The sequence below is a fragment of the Pseudorca crassidens genome, chromosome 3 (genome assembly GCF_039906515.1).
Source record: "Pseudorca crassidens isolate mPseCra1 chromosome 3, mPseCra1.hap1, whole genome shotgun sequence".
Lineage (NCBI taxonomy): Eukaryota > Metazoa > Chordata > Mammalia > Artiodactyla > Delphinidae > Pseudorca > Pseudorca crassidens.
The window spans coordinates 69,493,513-69,519,126 of record NC_090298.1 but is presented as its reverse complement, the minus strand read 5'-3'; the positions used below and the strand labels follow the sequence as shown (position 1 = coordinate 69,519,126).

At 34.8% G+C, this 25,614-nt stretch overlaps 1 long non-coding RNA gene across 1 annotated transcript in view; it reads right to left on the bottom strand.

Moving 5' to 3' along the window:
* LOC137220736 (uncharacterized) overlaps nt 1-19,851 on the bottom strand; it is a 152,147-nt gene extending 132,296 nt beyond the window's left edge. The window contains exon 1 of the long non-coding RNA XR_010941768.1: nt 19,817-19,851. This is a non-coding gene — a long non-coding RNA (uncharacterized lncRNA). The remainder of the gene's footprint in view (nt 1-19,816) is intronic.
* Between the last annotated feature and the right edge of the window lie 5,763 nt (nt 19,852-25,614).

Sequence of the window (25,614 nt, the reverse complement as noted above, 5' to 3'; positions counted from 1 at the left end):
GAGAAGTATAACAGATAGTTTTTTTTTTTTTACTTTCTTTAGTGTTCGCTATAACTTCTAAAACCTCATTCCTTATATTTGACAACAACTCTTTTTCACATGTTAGGAGTTAATTTCTCCAATGCTTCTCAGATTCTCAGTTTCTGACATTTCAGATATTATTTTCTGCTTTCACCCTTTGCCTTTGGAAACAACTGTATGGAAATAACGTCGATAGAGTATTATTGTGCTGTAGTCACATGTCCTTTTCTCTCCATGTTGATAACTTACCAATGACAAGGAAATAATTACTAGACCAATATTCTTTTGTCTGACAAGAGGTTAGTACAGAATCAGACGAGGGTCACCTGGCTCCTGGTCATTTCAAGACTACAGAATCTAACGCAAATTAGAGAGATTCAACTAATGAAAATAAATCTGAGTTTAACATTGACTTGGGGTTATTCCAGTGTCCTAACATCATCCCTGGCCTCTTGTTCAGAGAAACCAATTCCCTAGGATTATCCACATATATTTGAATTTCCAGAGATGTCTCCTGAGAGAAGAATATCCTGGCCCCTATGAACCATTTTCTTTGGTTTTGGTGGGCAACTGCAGGGCATTTCAGCTTTGCACTTTCCATTGGTAACATCTGCTTTTCTCATATGCTTTAGTTATATAGAAAAGATCACTAGAGGATGTCAAATGCCCTTATTCCTTTCCTGGATATTCTTTAAAGTATATTTTCAAACTTCCCCACTAATTAAATTCTTCCTTTTCCTTTTCCTGTTTAAAAACTTCATTGTGTTATGCAAAATGGAGGCCTTGATTTCAGGGAAATGGAATACATTATCATTTACTCCTTGAATTGTCAAAATAGGAAGTGATTCCACCAAATAAGAAAAGAAACATGTATAAAATCTGTACTTTTTTTGAAAATGTAGTCAGCAAAGTTCAGCGTGAAGTAGAGGTTGGAGGTTGTGGAGAGGTGGGAAAGACACAAGAACATACTAGCCTATCACTTATATGGAGATGCTTGGTCTTTGTCTGACAATTTTTAAAATTATGATCTATGCTGTTTCAGCTGAAGAAAACAACCTAAATGTTTTGTTATCTGTTTTGTGGTCTATTCAATCCATTTACAATTGAAATGTATCCAAAACCTCCTAAAGTTGGGCCTGATCACTTTTGCCTTCCAAATAGGTTACTAACTACTGTTCTGAATGGGTTTCCATAATCATCCAACTTTAGGATGTCATCTGTATATTTCTCCAAATAGTCTAAGGACTCACTGTCACTGTTCATAACAGTATCTCCTTATCAGCCATTTAAAAAGAAAGATTAGTCATTAAAATGCCATTCTAAATTTAAGTGTTAAGTTTCAGGATCTGAATAATAATTCTTCTCACGTTTGAACAAGTGTTCTTTAGAAGGAAATCAACCACATGTCAATCAGAATATGCCTAAAGGGCAACATACTTAAATTTACTTATAAGAAACAGAATTGACATGATATCAGTTTAATACCAGATTGCATTTCAGTCCAAATGATAATATTAGCAATTAGTAAAAGCCAAGTGGAGTTTATATTGCTATATGATACATAGACCATATCTTATATTTAAAATTACAATTTCTGGTTGGAAAACTAGCTGAGTCTCCAAATATGCCATCACTCAAAGTTATTTATAATAGTTTTTCTAGATTTTCTTGCCCTAATGATTTGCTTCTAAATTACTCTACTTTGATTTTTATTATTCTAAATCTCATTGTGTTTTTACTAAAGGTTTAAATGATATTATTTCTAGCAATAACAACAGCCAATGTCTTTGAGAACCTACTATTTGCCAAACTGTGATCATTTAGAATTTTACATGGATCATCTCATTTAAGAATCACTAAAATCCTATAAAACAAGCAATATCATTATTTCCATTTTACATTTCAGAAAAACTGAAATACAGAGAAGTAATTTACATAAAGTTATATGGACAGTGGTGAGTCTACGATCAAACCTATATCAGCATTCTTATCCATGATCATATTAGTTGCCAAATAAGTAGTAGAGTTCATATTTAACAAACTTAATTTTAAAGTGGAAGGCATTCTTGTTCATGTTTTTGATAAATATCTTAAGAAAGTCTTTAAGTTTGAGAATAAAATTTTAGAAGGTTTGAAGTCATTGTGAGCTGCTTCTCATTTTTTTGTCAACAAATTTGTCAAAAAATTTTAATGGATAAAAAAGTAAACAAGTGACCATTATTCTTAGGAGCCAGTTAAAAATAATTATACATACATAGGTGGGGCAGGGAGTGTCTATGGAAACTCCCTATACTTTCCATTCAACTTTGCTATGGATCTAAAACTGTCTAAAAATCAAGTGCATTAAATAGCTGCGTATTTGAATTGTGACTAAAAATATTTGAGAGGAAATTCTTCTTTAAGTGCTTTTCAGTCCTTTCCCCTGAATTTCCCCTAAGGGTAGAGGAGAGTGAATGTTTATCTCAGGAGTTTAGTGTTATATTAATCTGGGTCCAATTAGGAAAGAGAAATCACATAATAATTTGAATAGGGAAAGTTTAATATAAAGAGTGATTAAGTATAACAGTGGATTGGAATAATGAGAGATTGGTTAAGAAGAAGATACCTCTAAGAAATATAGCAATGGCAGGTATAAGGAGTAAACACTACCCACAGGGCTAAGATAGAGTACCCAAAGTGTTCAAGGAGAGGCCCTCAGGGCTGAGATCCAGATGTTGGAGAGGGCCCATCTGTGGCTCACTGAATGGCAGAGAATTACTGTTGTGCCATGCCAGTGAGACTTGCTGGAAACTAGCCCTTGGAAATTTACTGAAATCTGCTCTCTGGGGTGCTAGGGAGAGCTGTTCATGGGAGGTGTCTCACCAGAAGAAAAAAAAAAAAAGTTAGAAAACATTTTCAGGATTTGGTTCTTTAAAAAGTCATGTTGAAAATGGCTTAATGTTTTGTGAATGAGTATACTGGAAATTTATTGGTTTTTTGTTTGGTTTTTTTTTTTTTGGCGGTACATGGGCCTCTCACTGTTGTGGCCTCTCTAGTTGCAGAACACAGGCTCCGGACGCGAAGGCTCAGCGGCTATGGCTCATGGGCCTAGCCGCTCCGCAGCATGTGGGATCTTCCCGGACCAGGGCATGAACCCGTGTCCCCTGCATCGGCAGGCGGACTCTCAACCACTGCGCCACCAGGGAAGCCCTCATTAATTGTTTTGATTCATAAATTTTTTAATTTTTAAAGATCAACCCACTAATTTACTAGTTTTATTAATGCTGCTAGTAGAGAAGAAAGAAAAGCCTGAAGAGAAATTGGATTTACAGGAATGAAAAGGTAGAATGTTAAGTAGTTCAGTAACATTTAGCCCATAATTTTCTAAGTGGTTCTTCATATTTTATTTCACCATATGACATGTATTCAATTTGGACAAATGTGGCAGATGATACATTTACACCTACTGCAAAATTACCCAGTAGTGATTTATAAGTCAGCAGACTTCATAATATTAGTAACTTTGTATTATCTGTATGAATTAGCTTGTGCTTCTCTTCCTAAGTATCCTGGTTTTTCTATGACTGAGGCTCAGTTTATAGACACCTTTTGGTTTTTTTTTTTTTTTTTTAATTAATTAATTAATTTTTACTGAAGTATAGTTGATTTACAAAGTTGTGTTAGTTTCAGGTGTACAGCAAAGTGATTCAGTTATACATACATATTTATCTATTTTTCTTTCAGATTCTTTTCCCTTAGTCACCATTTATTTTTAATTGATCATTTAATCAGAATTTAAGCTATTGGTCCTGATCATTCATGTGTTTTTTCAGTGTCTGTAAATAATGCTGTGTTATCTGTTTCCTTGTCTGATTATATTGATTCAAGGCACTTAGGCTTAAATTAAATTAGGAGAGACATATTTGGACTGATATAAATGGACTAGACATTTATATGTGCATACTGGCTAACTATACTTGTAACGTCTATTTATTTCTGTATTTGGCCTAGAATGTGGAAACAGATATAGCAGTAATGATCCCAAATGTTTTGAAATGTTGTGTTATTTTAAATCAGCATCTGGCTAACCTGAAGGAGAAAATGACTGACACAGTCCACACTTTAACTAATCTATTTAACAAAAATTAAAAGGAAATACTATTTAAATCCCACATTTTTTGTCAAGGACATTTAATTTTGTTTTTGTGAACATCCTTTAAAAATAAATGTTTTCAAAAAATGAAGAAAAAACATTATAAAGGATGGCAATTTCACCAGTGGTTAAAACTATAGCAAGCAAAATTTGGATATGAACTAAAGTTTTACTCAGAATTTTTTTTTTTTAACGAAATGCTCTCTCTTAAATTTGACAGGGGGGAGGGCAAGGGTATATAGTTTTATAGAACAAACACAATAGCAAATCATTTTCAATATTAAAAAAAACTCAATATACCAATAATAAATTTTTAAAAATCTCAACTATATTTTAAATTTCTCCTACTTGTTTCCAATATTTATTTGAAAACAGTGATTTTTCAATGTAATTCTGCTATTTATGATCATCCAAAAAACATTTATGAACATTTTTTATATGCTAAATACTATGGGCTATATGTTTACAGCACTCAAGCTAGATTTACTTTCTGCTTCGAGGCAGTGAGTGAAAATTTCAATTCAAGATTATTCGAAGCTCAACAAAATATTTCTTGATTTATAAAGCATCACTATCCTACTTTCCTAGTAATCAGTTTCTATCCTGTTCAAATACTGTAATCTCTTGACTTGCAGTTTCAGCATGTAAAAATTTTGGAGCACTTACGGTCAAAATGGCAGTGTTAGCTGATGTTGGAAAGCATGCTTCTTCAGTATAAATACATAGAATTACAGTAAAACTATTAAAATGCCAAAGCTATGTAAAATTACGTAGCTGAGTTTCAAAAGAAGAAAGTTAAATCTACAAGTACTGGTAACCACGCAGAAACGAGCAGTGATAGGAGGGAGCTGGAGCTGTGTGGCCCACAAAGGTGAATGCTTTAGAGGCTGGGGCTTTAATGGCAACAGAAGAGCAGGATTCAAGGTTGTAGATCATGTACAGGAGAGACTAGTCCTCAGCACTTTGCATAAAACCAGAGGCTGCAAATATACAGTCCAATTGGAAATGCTCTTCCTTCTTATTCAAGGAAAGGGTGTAGATTATAATCATTCATCCTGGACCATGCATGGAAATGCAGTCACAAAGCCCCGAAACTTTATGATCCTTGTGGAAACTCTGAGCCAAGAAACTAATGTGAAATCTCTCTGAAACCAGTGAGCACTGTAACTTTCAACAGAGGCAACAACAAAATTGTCCCCTCAAAAATGTCTCTTTAATAAAAGTCACATGCAGTATCCCTACACAAGACAATTAGATTACCACAGGCACTTGTTTTCCACTTGTGAATGGAAAACCCCTATGGGACTTGCCCTCTTGACAAAAACAACTAGAAAATAGGAAAAATATATGAAAAAAACACTGTTTTCATATATTGGTTATCAGACAGCACAGAACCATAATTCCTGATAGGAGGAAAGAAAGTGAGATGAGCTCTATGGCTGCCCTCAGCTTTCTACCTAGTGGCAGAAAGGGGAGGGTCCTAACAGGTTAATGGGTTGAAGGGACCAAGACCAGAGATCAGAAAGCCAAGGTGGCTAGAATATGCTGGGAAGATTTACAGAGAAGAGGTTGCTATGCATAGAAAGTGCTGTGGAAATCTGTAAATAAATCCCCTTGAGTTTTTGGCCAAACACAAATCTGTGCATATAAATTGGAACTTTATTGGTGAGGTAAAGAAAAACTATCAGGGAAGGAAAAATTTATGGAGAACTGTATGGTGAACAACTTTCAGAATTTACACAGGGCAAGGAATTATTTGAGTTCCTACCAGCCAGAGTAGAGAGGTCTCATTGAGTATGTGGAGCATTCAGAAGAAATCCCAAAAGGGTTATGCTGGTAGTGGGGACTAAGCTAGCCCCAGAGTAAAGGTAATTCTAGACCCACTCTAAAAATTTAAAAACAACCCTGACATATATCATGCTGATCTGAAGTAATCTAAATGCCTACAAGAACAAAGCCCAACATTCTTTAAAGGTATACCTTGAAATTTAGCACTCAACAATATAAAATTCATAATGTCTGACATCCAAAGAAGAAGTACTAGACAGTCAAAGAAAGCAGGAAAATGTAATCCTTAACCAGAAGAAACTTCGGTCAATAAAAGCAGACACAGGAATAGCAATGATTATGGAATTAGCATACATGACTTTAAAATAATTTTATACATACACATACACACATGTGTGTAGGTATTAAATGTATTGAATGATCTAAAGGAAAACATGAATATAATGAGAGAAAGGAACTTATTAAAAATGAACAAATGGAACTTTTAAAAATAAAACTTTTATAGGATGGAATTGCCTACAAATTAGACATTGCAGAAGAAAAGATTAAAGATTTTGAAGAGATAGCAATATAAATATTCTAAATGAAACACAGAGAAAAGAAGACTGATAATAAAAATAACAGAGTCTTAGTGACCCCAAAGCAGCCTAACACACAGACATACAGTCACAGACACACACACAATTAGAGTCCCAGAAGAAAAAAGGAACAGAAAAATATGTAAATAGTAGCAAAATACTTCCAAAATTGGTGAAAGCTAGACATCCACAAATCTAAGAAGCTCAAACAAACCCAAGCATGATAAACACCAAGAAAATCACATCAAGGCACATTATAAATTGTTGTAACTTAGTCATAAAGAGAAAATATTAAAGATGACCATAAGAAAAAAATAGTCACATTATGCACAGAGGAATTAAGGAAAGGATGACTGCATGATTCTCACCAGAAGCTAATCAAGCCAAGATACACTGAAACGACATATAAGTGCCAAAAAAGAATGTACAGAAGTTTATATCCAATGCTGTTTGTGATATACATTGTGATTGAATATTAGTGTCCCCAAATTTATGTGTTGAAAATCTAATGCCCAAGGAGGTGAAACCTCTGGGAAGTGATTAGATCATGAGGGCAGAGCCCTCATGAATAGTATTAGTGCCCTTGTAAAAGAGGCCCCAGGGCTTCCCTGCTGGCGCAGTGGTTGAGAGTCTACTTGCCGATGCAGGGGACACGGGCTCGTGCCCCGGTCTGGGAAGATCCCACATGCCGCAGAGCGGCTAGGCCCGTGAGCCATGGCCACTGAGCCTGCGTGTCCGGAGCCTGTGCTCTGCAACGGGAGAGGCCACAACAGTGAGAGGCCTGTGTACTGCCAAAAAAAAAAAAAAAAAAAAGGCCCTAGAGAGAGCCTCACTTCTTCTACCTTTTGCAGACACAGAGAGAAGTCAGCAGTCTGCAAACTGGAAGAAGGCTTTCATCAGAATTCTATCATGCTGACACTCTAATCTTGAATTTCCAGCTTCCCAAACTGTGAGAAATAAATTTCTGTTGTTTAAAAGACATTTGGTCTGTTATTTTTTAAAATAGCAGCCCAAATGGACTAAGACATCCATATTTTTCATAATGAAGATAAAATAAAGACTTTTTAGACAAAATCAAAGTTTAGAAAATTCATTGACAGCAGAACTTCATTATAAAAATTGTTCTAGTAAGTTCATCAAGCAGAAGGAAAATGATATGAGATGGAATCTCAGATCTACATAGAGATCTGTGTGTGCTCTGGGAATGGAAAACAGATAGGTGAATAGAAAAGATATAATTTTCTTATTTTTAAATTCTTTTAAAGATATTTAGTTCTCCAAAGCATAACAGTGACAATGTTATGCGGGTTTTGTAACATTTGTAGAAATAAAATATATGTAGAAGAAGATAGTAAAATGACAACAATAGGGTAAAGAACAAAGGGAAATGGAAGTATATTACTGTAAGTTTCTTATATTTGAAGTGATATAATATCTGAAGATACACTATCACAAATTAAAGGTGTATTTTTATAACATTAGAGAAAATACTAAAAAAAAATATAGAAATAGACCTAATAATAAGCCATTGTGAAAATAAAAATGGAGTACTAATAAAATACTCAACCCAAAATAAAGATAAGACAAAAAGAATAAGAACAGAAGGGACAAATGGAAAATAAAGAGAAAGATGGTAGATTTAAACCATATTGATATTACATTAAATATAAATGGCCTAAATACTCCATGAGACAAAGAACACAGCACAAGGGAAATTAGAAAAAGTTTTGAACTGAATGAAAATGAAATTACATTTCATATATATATAAGTCAATGAGACAAAACTAAAACAGTGATTTGAGGAAAATATATAGTTTTAAGTGACTATTAAAAAGAAGCAATGTCTAAAAATTATTTAAATTTGCATGTAGAAATCACAAAGGGAAGAACAACTTAAATTCTAGGTAAAAAGAAAGAAAATAATAAAAATAAATGTAAAAATCAAAGAAATTAACATCATAAAAACAATAGAGAAAAATCAATGAACCTCAAACTTGTTTTTTTTCCCAAAATAATCAATGAAATTGATGTCTTTACCTATACTGATCAAGAAAAAACTGAAAGGAACTAAAGTGACAATATCAGAAATAAAAATAGGAACATCACCAGAGACTCTACAGACCTTAAAAGGATAAAAAGGTAATATTACAAACAAGTCTATGTCAATAAATTAACAGTGTAGATTATATGGGCAATTTCCTTGAAGAATGTAACTGACCAAAACTAATTCAAGAAGAAACAGAACTCCTAAATATCTTTATTCAATTAAAGAAACTAAATATTTTAACCAGGCCAAAATAGCATCATGGATGAATTCTATCAAACATTTAAGGAAGAAATAATCCTACACAAACCAATCCTACACAAACTCTTTCTGAAAATAAAGGAAGAGGGGCTACTTCAAAACTCATTTTACAACTTTAATATTACCTTGAAAGCAAAACTGACAAAGACATCACAGGGAAAGAAAACTAAAGATGACTGTCCTTCATGAACATATATTCAAAATCTGTAACAAATATTGTCAAATTGAATGCAGCAATTTACACAACTTAAAAAATGGAAAATACATCATGGCAAAGTGAAATGTATTCTAGTAATGCAGAGTTGACTTATCATTCAAAAACGAATGTAACCAAACAAAAGAGAAAAAACGTATGTTATCTCAGTGAATGCAGAGAAAGAATTTGTCATAATTCAACACCTACTCATGATTAAAGAAAACAAACTAGAAATTGAAGGAAACTTCTACAATATGAAGAAGGACATATATCTATTTATCAATCAATCTATCTATCCATCCATCCATCCTACAACTAACATAATAGAAGACAGGATGCTTTCCACATTATATCAGAAACAAAACAAAGATAGCCACTCTCATCATTTCTATTTAACATTGTACTGAAGGTCCAAACAAGCCTGTGTGATAAAGCCACAAAAACAAAAATAAAAAAGAAAGAAAGAAAAGAAATATGTGACACAGACTGGAAAGGAAGAGTAAAACTATCTTTATTCTTAGACAACATGGTACCATATATTGAAAATCCTAAGGAATCTACAAGAATCTTTTAGATCTAATAGGTGAGTTTAGCAAGTTTGCAGGATACAAAATCAATATAAAAAACCAATTATATTTATATATAATAGTGATGAACAATTGAAAAATAAAATAAGATTTACTGTAGCATTTAAAATAGCATGTAAAATCATGAAATACATAGGGATAAATGGTATAAAATGTGTTTGAGACATGTACATTGAAAACTGTAAAATACTGTTGAGAGAAATTAAGACCCTAATTAAAACTGGTGAGAGATATATCTTATTCATTGATTGGAAAACTCAATATTGTTAAGATAATAATTCTCCCCAAAGTGATCAATAGATTTAAAATAATCCCAATCAAAATTTCATTGGGCTTTTTGGTAGAAATTGACACACTTATTAAAAAATTTGTATGGAAATGCAAGGACTTTTGAAAAAGGTGGACAATTTGGGTGACTTAGGATACTTGATTTTGAACTACAGTAATTAAAATAATGTGGTATTAGCATAACTATAGTTATTTAGGAAAAGGATTAGAATCAATATTCCAAATATAAACCACAAACACATATTTATTTGATTTTTGGCAAAGATGGCAAAGTAATTCCATGAGGAAAAGGTAGTCTTTTCACCAAATGGTGCTGGCATTTGAGCTTAACCCTCATCTCTTACCACACATACAAGTTAAGTTAAAATGAAATACAGACATGTAAAAGTTAAGCTACAAGCCGTTTAGAAGAAAACACAGGAGATAATCATTATGACTTTGTGTTAGGCAAAGATTCTTGGATAGGATATAAAAAGCATGACCTGTAAGAGAAAAGAATCAATTAATTGGACTTCATTAAAATGTAAAACTTTTGCTCTTACAAAGACAGCTTTAAGAAAATGGAAGAAAATATTTATAAAACATATACATGTCAAAAGACTTGTGTCCAGACATATACAAAGCTTATAAACTCAACAGTAACAAGAGAAACAATGCAATTAAAATATGGGCAAAAGTTTTGAGGAGACTTTCCAAAAGAAGATATATAAATGATGAGTAAGCACCTAAACAGATGCTCCATATTATTGGTCATCAGAGAAATGGAGATTAAAACCACAATGAGATACACTACACCCCCATCAGAATGCTAAAATTAAAAAGACTGACAATGTTATTCTGGCCTGAGAAGTGGCGAAGGTGCACAACTGAAACCTTCATACATTGCTGGTAGGAATGGAAAATGGCACAACCACTGTGAACAGCTCGGCAATCTTTTACAAAGCTAAACAGATGTTTGTTACGTTACCCAGAAATTTCACTCCTATGTATTTATTCAAGAGAAATAAAAATATACGTCCACGGACATATATGTATAAAGATGAACACAGATGTTCATAGAAGATAAAAGGTAAAAAACAAACCAGCAGCAAACCAAATATTTAACAAGTGATGAATGAACAAAATGTTGTATCCATACAATGTAATATCAGTAATGAAAGGAATGAACTTGATACACATAAAACATAGATAAATCTCAAAAGCATTATTACTTTGTAAAAGAAGCCAGAAACAAAAAAGTACACACTGTGTGGTTCTCCTCATCTGAAATTCTAGAAAAAGACATAACTAGGTTATAAGGACAGAAAGCATATCAGTAGTTTCACAGGGTTAGAGATGGGATAAATGACTACAAGGGGTTACGGGGGAACTTTTTTGAGTACTGGAAATGTTCTATATATTAAATGCATGGTACATTTTACTGTATATAAATTATATCTCAGTAGTGATAATTATGAAAAACTAAAAAACATGATTACCACAGAAGATGTGCTGACATAAAAATGTTAAAATAACACAAAGAAATCAAATGCTGGAGACCCACAAGATGGCGGAGGAGTAAGACATGGAGATCACCTTCCTCCCCACAAATACATCACAAATACATCTACATGTGGAACAACTCCTACAGAACACCTACTGAACGCTGGCAGAAGACCTCAGACTTCCCAAGAGGCAAGAAACTCCCCATGTACCTGGGTAGGGCAAAAGAAAAAAGAAAAACCAGAGACAAAAGAATAGGGATGGGACCTGCCCCTCTGGAAGGGAGCTGTGAAGGAGGAAAGGTTTCCACACACTAGGGAGCCCCTCTACTGGCGGAGACGGGTGGTGGGGTGGGGGGAGCTTCGGAGCCACAGAGGAGAGCACAGCAACAGGGTGCAGAGGGCAAAGTGGAGAGATTCCCGCACAGAGGATTGGTGCCGACCAGCACTCACCAGCCCAAGAGGATTGTCTGCTCACCCGCTGGGACGGGTGGGGGCTGGGAGCTCAGGCTCCAGCTTTGGAGGTTAGATCCCAGCGAGAGGACTGGGGTTGGCTGCGTGAACACAGCCTGAAGGGGGCTAGTGCGCCACAGCTAGCCGGAGGGAGTCCGGGAAAAAGTGTGGACCTGCCTAAGAGGCAAGATAACATTGTTTTGGGGTGCACGAGGAGAAGGGATTTAGAGCACAGCCTAAACAAGCTCAGAGACGGGCACGAGCCGCCGCTAACAGCGTGAACAGCAGAGATGGGCATGAAATGCTAAGGCTGCTGCTACAGCCACCAAGAAGCCTGTGTGCAAGCACAGGTCATTATCCACATCTCCCCTTCCAGGCGCCTATGCAGCCCGCCACTGCCAGGATCCCGTGATCCAGGTACAACTTCCCCGAGGAGAACACACGGCGTGCCTCAGGCTATTGCAATGTCACACAGGCCTCTGCTGCTGCAGTCTCGTCCCACATTCCGTACCCTGCCCTCCCCTCGGCCTGAGTGAGCCAGAGCCCCCGAGTCAGCTGCTCCTTTAACCCCGTCCTGCCTGGGCAGGAAAAGATGCCCTCAGGCGACCTACATGCAGAGACGGGGCCAAATCCAAAGCTGAACTCCAGGAGCTGTGCCAACAAAGAAGAGAAAGGGAAATTTCTCCCAGGAGCCTCAGGAGCAGTAGATTAAATCTCCACAATCAACTTGATGTATCCTGCATCTGTGGAATACCTGAATACACAACGAATCATCCCAAAATTGAGGCGATGGACTTTGGGAGCAACTGTAGACATGGGGTTTGCTGTATGCGACTGACTGGTTTCTGATTTATGTTTATCTTGTTTCATCATTGGTAGATTTGTTTATTACTTTGGTTGCTGTCTTCCTTTTTTTAAAAAAAATACTTTTTTTTCCTTTTTCTCTTTCTGTGACTGTGTATGGGTATGCTTCTTTGTGTGATTTTGTCTGTATAGCTTTGCTTTTATAATTTGTCCTAGGATTCTGTCAGTTTTTGTTTTTTTAATAGTTTTTAGTGCTTGTTATCATAGGTGAACTTGTTTTTTGGTATGGTTGCTCTGTTCCTTCTTTTTTAAATTACTTTTTAATTTTTAATAATTATTTATTTTAATAACTTTATTTCTTTTTATTTTCTTTTTTTCTTTCTTTCTTTCTCCCTTTTCTTCTGAGCCGTGTGGCTGGCAGAGTCTTGGTACTCTGGCCAGGGGTCAGGTCTGTGCCTCTGAGGTGGGAGAGCCGAGTTCAGGACTTTGGTACACCAGAGACCTCCCACCTCCATGTAATATCATATGGTGAAAGCTCTCCCAGAGATCTCTATCTCAACCTAAGACCCAGCTCCACTCAACAACCAGCAAGCTACAGTGTTGGGCACCCCATGTGAAACAACTAGTAAGACAGAAACACAACCCCACCCATTAGGTAGAGGCTACCTAGAATCATAATAAGGTCACAGACACTCCAAAACACATGACTGGATGCAATCCTGCCCACCAGAAAGACAAGATCCAGCCTCATCCACCAGAACACAGGCATTAGTCCCCTCCACCAGGAAGCCTACACAACCCACTGAACCAACCTTATCCACTGGGGACAGACACCAAAAACAACGTGAACTACGAACATACAGCCTGTGAAAAGGAGACCCCAAACATAGTAAGTTAAGCAAAATGAGAAGACAGAGAAACACACAGCAGATGAAGGAGCAAGGTAAAAACCCAACAGACCAAACAAATGAAGAGGAAATAGGAAGTCTATTGGAAAAAGAATTCAGAATAATGATAGTAAAGATGATCCAAAATCTTGGAAATAAAATGGAGAAAATACAATAAACGTTTAACAGGAATCTAGAAGAACTAAAGAGCAAACAAACGATGATGAAAAACACAATAAATGAAATTAAAAATTCTCTAGAAGGAATCAATAGCAGAATAACTGAGGGAGAGGAACGGATACATGACCTGGAAGATAAAATAGTGGAAATAGCTACCAAGAACAGAATGAAGAAAAAAGAATGAAAAGAATTGAGGACAGTCTCAGAGACTTCTGGGACAACATTAAATGCACCAACATTAGAATAATAGGGGTCCTAGAAGAAGAAGAGAAAAAGAAAGGGACTGAGAAAATATATGAAGAGATTACAGTTGAAAACTTCCCTAATATGGGAAAGGAAATAGTTAATCAAGTCCAGGAAGCTCAGAGAGTCCCATACAGTATAAATCCAAGGAGAAACAGGCCAAGACATATTAATCAAACTATCAAAAACTAAATATAAAGAAAAAATATTAAAAGCAATAAGGGAAAAACAACAAATAACATACAAGGGAATCTCTATAAGGTTAAGAGCTGATCTTTCAGCAGAAACTCTGAAGGCAGAAGGGAGTGGCAGGACATATTTAAGTGATGAAAGGGAAAAAATTACAACCAAGATTACTCAGTACAGCAAGGATCTCATTCAGACTTGATGGAGAAATTAAAAACTTTATAGACAAGCAAAGGCTAAGAGAATTCAGCACCACAAACTAGCTTTATAACAAATGCTACAGGAACTTCTCTAGGCAGGAAATACAACAGAAGGAAGGACCTACAAAAACAAACATAAAACAATTAAGAAAATGGTAACAGTAACATACATATTGACAATTACCTTAAATGTAAATGGATTAAATATTCCAACCAAAAGACAGACTGGCTGAATGGGTACAAAAAGAAGACCCATATATTTACTGTCTACAAGAGACCCACTTCAGACCTAGGAACAAAAGCAGACTGAAAATGAGGGGATGGAAAAAGACATTCCATGCAAATGGAAATTAAAAGAAAGCTGGAGTAGAAATTCTCATACCAGACAAAATAGACTTAAAAAAAAGACTATTACATGACAGAAAGAAGAACACTACGTAATTATCAAGGTATTAATCCAAGAAGACATAACAATGGTAAATATTTATGCACCCAACATAGGACACCTCACTACATAAAGCAAATGCTATCAGCCATAAAAGGGGAAATCGACAGTAGCACAATCATAATAGGGGATTTTAACACCCCACTTTCACCAATGGACAGATCACCAAAATGAAAATAAATAAGGATACACAAGCTTTAAATGATACATTAAACAAGATGGACTTAATTGATGCTTATAGGACATTCCATCCAACAACAGAATACACTTTCTTCTCAAGTGCTCATGGAACATTTTCCAGGATAGACCATCTCTTGGGTCACAAATCAATTCTTGGTAAATTTAAGAAAGTTGAAAATGTATCAAGTATTTTTCTGACCACAATGCTGTGAGACTAGATATCAACAACAGGAAAAAATTTGTAAAAATACAAACACATGGAGGCTAAACAATTCACTACTGAATAACCAAGAGATCAAAGAAATTAAAGAGGAAATCAAAAAATACCTAGAAACAAATGACAATGAAAACATGATGACCCAAAACCTATGGGATGCAGCAAAAGCAGTTCTAAGAGGGAAGTTTACAGCAATACAGTGCTACCTTACGAAACAAGAAACATCTCAAATAAACAATCTAACCTTACACCTAAAGCAATTAGAGAAAGAAGAACAAAATAACCCAAAGTTAGCAGAAAGAAAGAAATCATAATGATCATATCAGAAATAAAGGAAAAAGAAATGAAGGAAACAATAGCAAAGATCAATAAAACTAAAAGCTGGTTCTTTGAGAAGATAAACAAAATTAATAAACCATCAGCCAGACATATCAAGAAAAAAAGGGAGAAGACTCAAATCAATAGAAATAGAAATGAAAAAGGAGAAGTAACAACTGACACTGCAGAAATACAAAGGATCATAGCAATTACTAAGAGCAACTCTATGCCAATAAAATGGACAAACTGGAAGAAATAGACAAATTCTTAGAAAAGCACAAACTTTGGAGACTGAACCAGGAAGAAATAGAAAATATGAACAGACCAATCACAAGTAAACAAATTGAAACCGTGATTAAAAATCTTCCAACAACTAAAGCCCAGGACCAGATGGCTTCACAGGCAAATTCTATCAAACATTTAGAGAAGAGCTAACACCTATCCTTCTCAAACTCTTCCAAAATATAGCAGAGGGAAGAAAACTCCCAAACTCATTCTACGAGGCCGCCATCACCCTGATACCAAAACCAGACAATGATGTCACAAAGAAAGAAAACTACAGGCCAATATCACTGATGAGCATAGATGCACAAATCCTCAACAAAATACTAGCAAACAGAATCCAACAGCACATTAAAACGATCATACACCATGATCAAGTGGGGTTTATCCCAGGAATGCAAGGATTCTTCAATATATGCAAATCAATCAGTGTGATAAACCATATTAACAAATTGAAGGAGAAAAATCATATGAGCATCTCAATAGATGCAAAAAAAGCTTTCAACAATATTCAACACCTATTTATGATAAAAGCTGTCCAGAAAGTAGGCATAGAGGGAACTTATCTCAACATAATAAAGGCCATATATGACAAACCTACAGCCAATATCGTTCTTAATGGTGAAAAACTGAAACCCTCTCCTCTAAGATGAGGAACAAGACAAGGTTGCCCACTCTCACCACTCTTATTCAACACAGTTTTGGGAGTATTAGCCACAGCAATCAGAGAAGAAGAAGAAATAAAAGGAATCCAAACTGGAAAAGAAGAAGTAAAACTGTCACTGTTTGCAGATTACATGATACTATACATGGAGAATACTAAAGATGCTACCAGAAAACTACTAGAGCTTATCAATGAATTTGGTAGAGTACAGGATACAAAATTAATGCACAGAAATCTCTTGAATTCCTATCCATGAATGATGAAAAATCTGAAGGAGAAATTAAGGAAACACTCCCATTTACCACTGCAACAAAAGAATAAAATACCTAGGAATAAACCTACCTAAGGAGACAAAAGACCTGTATGAAGAAAACTAAGACACTGATGAAAGAAATTAAAGATGATACCAACAGATGGAGAGATATACCATGTTCTTGAATTGGAAGAATCAACATTGGGAAAATGACTATACAACCTAAAGCAATCTACAGGTTGAATGCAATCTGTATTCAATCAAACTACCAATGGCATTTTTCACAGAACTAGAACAAAAAATTTCACAATTTGTATGGAAACACAAAAGACCCCGAATAGCCAAAGCAATCTTGAGGAAAAAAAAAACAGAGCTGGAGGAATCATGCTCCTGAACTTCAGATTATAGTACAAAGCTACGGTAATCAAGGCAGTATGGTACTGGCATAAAAACAGAAATATAGATCAATGGAACAAAATAGAAAGCCCAGAGATAAACCCACACACATATGGTCACCTCAGTTTTGATAAAGGAGGCAAGAATATACAATGGAGAAAAGACAGCCTCTTCAATAAGTGGTGCTGGGGAAACTGGACAGCTACATGTAAAAGAATGAAATTAGAACACTCCCGAACACCATAAACAAAAATAAACTCAAAATGTATTAAAGACCTAAATGTAAGGCCAGACACTGTAAAACTCTTAGAGGAAACACAGGCAGAACACTCTATGGCATCAATCACAGCAAGATCCTTTTTGACCCGCCACCTAGAGAAATGGAAATAAAAACAAAAATAAACAAATTGGACCTAATGAAACTTCAAAGCTTTTGCACAGCAAAGGAAACCATAAACAAGACGAAAAGATAACCCTCAGAGTGGGAGAAAATATTTGCAAGTGAAGCAACAGGGAAAGGATTAAGCTCCAAAATTTGAAAGCAGCTCATGCAGCTCATTATGAAAAAAACAAAGAACCCAATCCAAAAATGGGCAGAAGACCTAAACAGGCATTTCTCCAAAGAAGATATACAGATTGCAACAAACACATGAAAGGATGCTCAACATCACTAATCATTAGAGAAAAGCAAATCAAAACTACAATGTGAGGTATCACCTCACACCGGTCAGAATGGCTATCATCAAAAAATCTACAAACAATAAATGCTGGAGAGTGTGTGCAGAAAAGGGAACTCTCTTGCACTGTTGGTGGGAATTTAAATTGATACAGCCACTATGGAGAACAGTATAGAGGTTCCTTAAAAAACTAAAAATAGAACTACCATACGACCCAGCAATCCCACTAGTGGGCATATACCCTGAGAAAACCATAATTCAAAAAGAGTCATGTACCACAATGTTCATTGCAGCTCTATTTACAATAGCCAGAACATGGAAGCAACCTAAGTGTCCATTGACAGATGAGTGGATAAAGAAGATGTGGCGCATATATACAATGGAATGTTACTAAGCCATAAAAAGCAACGAAATTGAGTTATTTGTAGTGAGGTGGATGGACCTAGAGTCTGTCATACAGAGTGAAGTAAGTCAGAAAGAGAAAAACAAATACCGTATGCTAACACATATATATGGAATTAAAAAAAAATGGTTCTGATGATCCTAGGGACAGGGCAGGAATAAAGATGCAGACATACGGAATGGACTTGAGGACATGGGGAGGGGGAAGTGTAAGCTGGGATGAAGTGAGAGAGTGGCATGGATTCGTATATACTGCTTAATGTAAAATAGATCAGTAGTGTGAAGCAGCCACATAGCACAGGGAGATCAGCTTGGTGCTTTGTGACCACCTAGAGGAGTTACATAGGGAGGGTGGGAGGGATATGCAAGAGGGAGGAGATATGTATATGTACAGCTGATTCACTTTGTTATAAAGCAGAAACTAACACACCATTGTAAAGCAATTATACTCCAATAAAGATGTTTTTTAAAAAAAGAAATCAAATGACATGAAACATAGTCAAAAGATGCAGGACACATGGTAAATCACATCCAACTCCAAATAAAAAGTAGAGATTTGGACTGTTTTATATGTATGTGTGTATGTGTATGTGTGTGTGTGTGTATATATATATATATATATATATATATATATATATATATATACACCAAATCTTCTGTCAGCTTTATTTGAGCAAATACATGTATTTTAGGGTCTTTTGGTAATCTCTTGAAAAATAAATCTGCTTATGATATAGACTCTGCTATGGGGCTGTTTCAAGCATAACTAATAATATGTTTTCATGCCATCTGTGCATTCTGGCAAGGCAGATGTACAGCCACTTGATGAACAAATACTAATTAGGAAAAGTTTATGTGCAGCATTCTCTCGTAATTTGGAATTCTAAAAAAATTTATATGGCCTTTGCTCTCAAGCAGTCTTCAAGTTCAGTTAAAAAGATCAGATTAAAAAAGAATAACACCAAAGATACACTTTGCATACAAAATACATGGGATGTACATGTGACAATACAGCTGTAGAAATTCAGAAAAAGAGAGAGCTCCAGATCACTGGTTGTCAGTGTGTGGGCAATGTTTCCTGGTTGTTCACTGGATGATTTTAGCTGTTACACAAATGAACTTCAAACCAAGGAGGTCATTCCTTTGTGCAATTCTCTTCTAATCCTCTGACAATTATGTCAAGGAGAAAGTCTAAATTTGGTGCTATCACATCCTTAATGTCTCCCTAATATTTACTAACCTCTCTCTCTCTTACAACCAGAAAGCAGAATCAGGATCAGGGCCTTTAGGAAAAAATAGCATCTAGCAAAAAAAAAAAAAAAAAAAAAAAAAATTAGTTTTTCATTTATTCTCTTTATAGTTCTCTTTTATTTATGATCAGTAATTATTTTCCATTTACTGAATTTGTATCTTGTGTTTAAAACTTCTAATATTGTCTACTTCCCCTTCCTTTACATTATTCTGAAAATCTGTGAGGACACAAACCACAGCAGAATTATATAAGAACAACAAAACCAAAAGCAAAAAACCTGCTTCAGCAACTTTTTAAAAAAGATAGACATTATTTGCAAGATTTAAAATCTAAAACTTTAGTATTGTCCAAGCTTTTGGAGACTATTTTTGTGAAAATGAAGCAAAATGGAATATACTCACTCATACATAGCAGACAATCCTTCAACAAAAAGAACTTTTCAACTTCTGCTTTAAAAATACTGACTGTACTGATTTGTGTCTGACTCATTGCTGATATTTTGAATTTAGGAAGTTGCACTCCTTTTGAAATACTAGCAAAAGGTCAGTCTTAATCATTGGGGGATTCTGATGTCAGTAGGGTTAAAGGTCCTAAAATTCAGGTTTTCATATTAAAGTATCCAAAATGTAAGAAAAAGAACTGAATGCAACAGAGTTAATAAGTAATATTAAAAAGCCACGTTACTAACACATTTGCTACCTATTGAGAATAGATTATTTTTAAAAATGTTTTAATTTTTAATATAATAGAAGCTCATTATAACTGTAGTATTTATCTCACTTTTCTTTTTTTCTGAGAAACTAGATTTTAAAACCTAGTATATTATCATATACAATACTTAATGATGCCTAATCAATATCTTTGGTAAAGAAGTGAGATTTTTTTCAAAAATTGATGAAAACTTTAAGGAAACTCAGTATTACCCATAAGATAGCTTTATGCTTTTACCCAGGTTTATCTTAGTAACATTTCCTAAGCTAATCACCCATTTAATATTGATTAATATTATGTTCTTTGATATCTACGCTCAAGTAGAAATTTTGGGAATTTTTCTCTATCAAATAGTTTAACCTTCAGTTACTATATGAACTTGAGAAAACAACTTCTGATTTAGTAACTTTATTACAAATCTATTTGTAATTCCTGGGAATAATCTTTCCCTTTCTGATCTATTCTATTTTTTTTTTTTTTTTTTGCGGTATGCGGGCCTCCCACTGTTGTGGCCTCTCCCGCTGCGGAGCACAGGCTCCGGACGTGCAGGCTCAGCGGCCATGGCTCACGGGCCCAGCCGCTCCGCGGCATGCGGGATCTTCCCGGACCAGGGCACGAACCCGTGTCCCCTGCATCGGCAGGTGGACTCTCAACCACTGTGCCACCAGGGAAGCCCTGATCTATTCTTATGATGAAGAGTTGGGAGGGAGGATTTCTTCCTCTGATCCACTTAATGTAGTCTTACTAACTTTTCTAATTTTTTCTGATGTTTCATTCAATCACTGTCCAAGAGAGAGACTCCCCTTTGTCCTATCTATACTTTATAGTGACATTTTCCTGTAGAATTTTGTTCATTGATCTGTATCCAGTGACATAGAGATTTTGAGGTTATACATTTCAAGAACAGAAAATAAAGCTTTTTCCCCACATCTCTAAATGACTTTAACTCTGAAATAAAAGCATTTTAGTGCACAAGCAAAAGAAAATTAGCTCATTTTAAATAGAATAGTCATTGATATGTTGCCTTGTGTAATATTGTGCTTAAAATTAATCAAGGGATAAGATTAAAGATTACTGACTACATAGGAGAAAATAATGCTAAGTTTAGTGACAAAACTATTTCTAATGATTGAGACTTACAGCAGTCATTAGGACAGCTTTTCCTCTCCCCGCAGGATTTAGGTAACAACTGAATTAATTTATCACTTAAGAGCTAAACTGTTTGTGATAGAAGAACTGGCTGATATTATAGGAGGTGCCTGAAGATAAGACTAATAACAACAACAAAACTTGCAAAGTTAAAATACTATACAGTAATTAATAGGATTTTAGTACATTTGCTCACTTTCTTTGGGCAATTTTCTTACAGAAAAAAGTTCCCTTTAGACTAGGTTAAAAATCTATTTGAAATCAGTTTTTACTTTATTTTTTAATGAGCTTGATTTTCCTTTTTTAAAAAAAAGCCTTCTTTCTTAGTTTAAGCTTTCTGTTCCTTTTTTCTCCTACATAGATGGGTCTCAGTTAAAAGACTATGTATTTGATTAAGCATGCTACCATTCAAGAAACCTTTCTTTGAAGAGGTAAGGGGCTTGAACACCACATTTTAGGGAAACAAAATTGCTATTTTAAATTGAAACAAAATTATTTATTTTACATTTTTACATAATATATAAAATATATTTATTTAAATTAAAATAAAGTGTTTTGTTATTCAAGCTTCTTAGCACATTTTTCTCACATTCTTTAGAAAGTTTTGTCATGTCCATGGATAGGTATTATTTGTTAGTGTGTTATTTAGGTGTGATACAGTAGACTTCACTGAGTGGAAAAGAATAAGATGAGGAAGAACTCACAAAGGTTAGGGGACTACTTTTCAATTTCCAACTGAGGACAAATTAAGAGGAAACTTCTTTAAATAGTCAAATGACAGAGTTAGGTAGGGTATAAGAATGTCTACTAATAAGGATTTTCAAAATAAAATAAAAATGGTAAATTGTGCTTTATCTTTCCTAGAAGTTTTTTTTTTTCTTTTCTTCTACATATGCGAGAACAAACATTATATACTCTTGTAGGTTTCCTTCTAGTCTGTCTATTAGTTTCATTATAGTTTAAAATACTTAGTAAACCTGTAAATATAAAGAAGGAAGTAAATAAATCTAATTAGATTAAACATATTTTTCTAAAATATATTACAATAGTTGAGCAAAAATATAACTGTATTTTAAGACATTTGAAAGCATTTTCATAATGAAGCAATCACACCTTACTTTTAGATTTTTGTATTTTGAACTATATTAAAGCAGGACGTGTTTGCGTTAAAAATTTTTTAAAAAATAAAAGCATTTTCATGGTCTTTACACACCAAGTTGAACCCACTACTTAAGAAAACTAGCTTATGATTTGACCATTGTTTTCAATTTGTTTTTCAGTGACATGTGTTTAGGTTTAAAAGGGGATTCCTTTATATGAAAATAAGTAAAACTATTGTAAAATATTTAGTACATAAAAATATTTAGTGAACAAAAGTATTTACTTATATAAACCCCTTTTGGTGAATATTTATGCATCCTAGTAAATATCAGCCATAAAGTTTTTTGTAATGCTATACTGTAAGAATAATATTTTTGTTATTCTATATTATTAAAAGTAACGTTCAATTGTATAATGAATCTTGAAATTCCTTTTAAAATGAAACACCACATGATGGCACTGTTTACTAAGAAATTGTTACAGCGTGCAACCCTCACAAGGGTCAGTGTCTTTTATAAGCAGCTGTATCCTTTGGTGTCTGTCAAACTCGCCATGTATTACAACTGTTAAAAATGTATACTAGATTCTTAAGAGTGGAAATGGTAAATGCTTTTTATTTTATAAATTGTTTTATGTATACAGAGCCTATGACAGCTCCTTTTATAAATATTAAAAACAGTTAGAAAATATTATTGAATTTGGTTTGCAGATTTATACCTTGTATATTTGCTTACAGATGAAAAGCAACAGAAGGAAGTGAATAATAAACATGACCTAGATATTAGAATTTTCTGCCAGTGTGTATTTTCAATATACATAACAGTGGTGGGTTGAATAATGGTAGAATGTTTTAAAATGAGAACCCAAAGCATTTAAGCATGAATACAGTGGACTTATAGCTGCAGGTCACTGAAAACTGAAGGACAAGATTGAAGAAATGCTAATATAGAAATTCCCTTCTATTTTCCTACTGGCACTCTCCCTTTCCTTGCCAAAAATGCATCATTGAAGATGTCCTATATTGTTTAAATAATGAGTTCAACTATTGAGACCTTAAAATGCACATGTATTTGAAGAAATTTTCCACTTTGCTTTGTGTAGGACAGCCTATACCTCTATCCTATACAAAGCTGTGACTAAGTTGCTACTGGATTTTATGGTCTTGGGACACATAATGATACAAATAATGCTCTTCTGCATTTACATCATTTATGCATTAAATTAATCCATAAAACCTGTTATGGTGAGCTAGATACATATTAACTCTAAAAAAGGGGAATTTCTGTAAATAATATGAAATGATTCCCATGTGAAGGAATTAGAGCCCAGTTTCCTGGTGGCTAATACATAAACTCCATCAGGTCAGGGATCTTCATCTGCTGGGTTCAACAATGTAGCCAAATACCTACTGAGTGTTTGATGTAAAGCAGGTGCTCAATAAATATTTTTAATGTTTTCAACAAATAAATGTTTGAACTTCTAGCAAAGTAACCCAATTAAAAAGCTCTTTTGTTAAGGAATATGGTGAAAGATGGTATGACATTGAAATAAGATTTGGAAGAATGAATAAATAATTCATTTCAAAAGTTATAACTTCAATTTCTGGGTCTTCAATGAACAGAAAATGAAAGTTTATTATAAAATTTTAAAAATCATGTAGAGTAGTAGTTAGCGGAAATATTAATTCAATGATTATTGTATATAAAATAGAGATATTGGCCACATCCTTTATAAAGGCACATTATAAGTAGTATATAATTATTTGGAACATATTTTTCCCACAAAGAAATAAAGAACAATACAAGGTCACAGGTAGGGATGAAGAGCCAGGGAATTTTGAACATTAATATGACCTGAATTGTGCCCTCTGGCTGGATCTTGAGGATTCTGATGCCTTTATCTGGGTATCATTGCAATGATGCCAATGGTAAGTGCTAGGATGATATTTGGGGGTTAACTAATGGAAATGTATTGATTAGGTAACTTTGGTCATTTGCCTTCAATCATTTATTCCATTTTGTTTAGGTAGCTTCCTGTTTGCTGTTACTATTTTTTTTTTTTTCTTTGACTGATGACAAAAATCCTCTCAGTAATGAATCCCATCGCACTGGGTGGGATATACGGAAGGTTTTTGCAAGTGAGTGGAGACAACAAATTGTAGCTCTCCAGTCTCTGGCCTGATAGCGTTAGACAGGAAGAAGGCACACACTCCCCCTGCTTTCCTTTCCAGTCACATTTTCTTCCTCCTCGCTTTGGCCTCTGTTGACGCCCTGCATGCACTCTTCCACCACTTCAAACTTGCTCTCACATTCTCCCTTCTTAGTTATAAATGGCAGCTTCATTCAAAAGTATTTACACCTTAACGGATAGGAGTTTCAAAAGCAAAGGAATAAAATTCTTGTGTGATGCAGTGACATCTACTGCCGAAGAACAGACTCTGGGGCAGATTTTCTGGACTTGAACTTGTGTGACTTTAGGCAAATTACTTGATCTCTTTGGGCCTCAGTTTCCTCATGTGTAAAATAGTATCCACCTGTTGAAAGGATTAAATGACTTGCATAAGTAAAGCTTTTAGCACAATGCCTGGCACCATCACAAGTGGTGTTTGACAGCTAGCTGTCTGAGACGCAGGATTTTAGGCAACAGTGTGTGAGAGAGGAAGGTATTGTGAGGCCTCTGGGGGTCCTAGCGTTCATGGCATCATACCACTAATAAGTTACCTCCCTTATCTGGGAATAAGGCCTCCTGCAACTATGGCCTGGGTTGGGTTAATTATCATCTGCTCTTTCTGGATTTGAAGGAGTTTAAAAGGCAAGAAATTTTTAACCAGAAAACTTCCCTCGAAACACAGAAACAGATGTTCTAAAAGTGTTTGAAGTTTTATTATACTGAGGTATTTTCTAATATGAAGAAATTAATCATATATTAGTCTTCAAAATATTTTTAAATAAGAAATCACAAAGTTTACCATAGATAAGTGTACACTCATATGTGTTTCTGACATTGAAGCATAATGCTATAATTCCTCTAGTACAAATATTGCTGATAAAATATGGACGTTTTCTTTACGGGAAAAATATCTTATTTGCATCCTTTCTTGGTTTTAAAAAATGAAAGTATTCTCAATTGGCATTAACTTGGTCTTCCTACAACATGTATTGTTAAGCGAATTTTATATCAATTTGCTTATCATTTAGGGTTGGTAAATCTGTGACTTTTCGATGCTTTTTTCACTAGC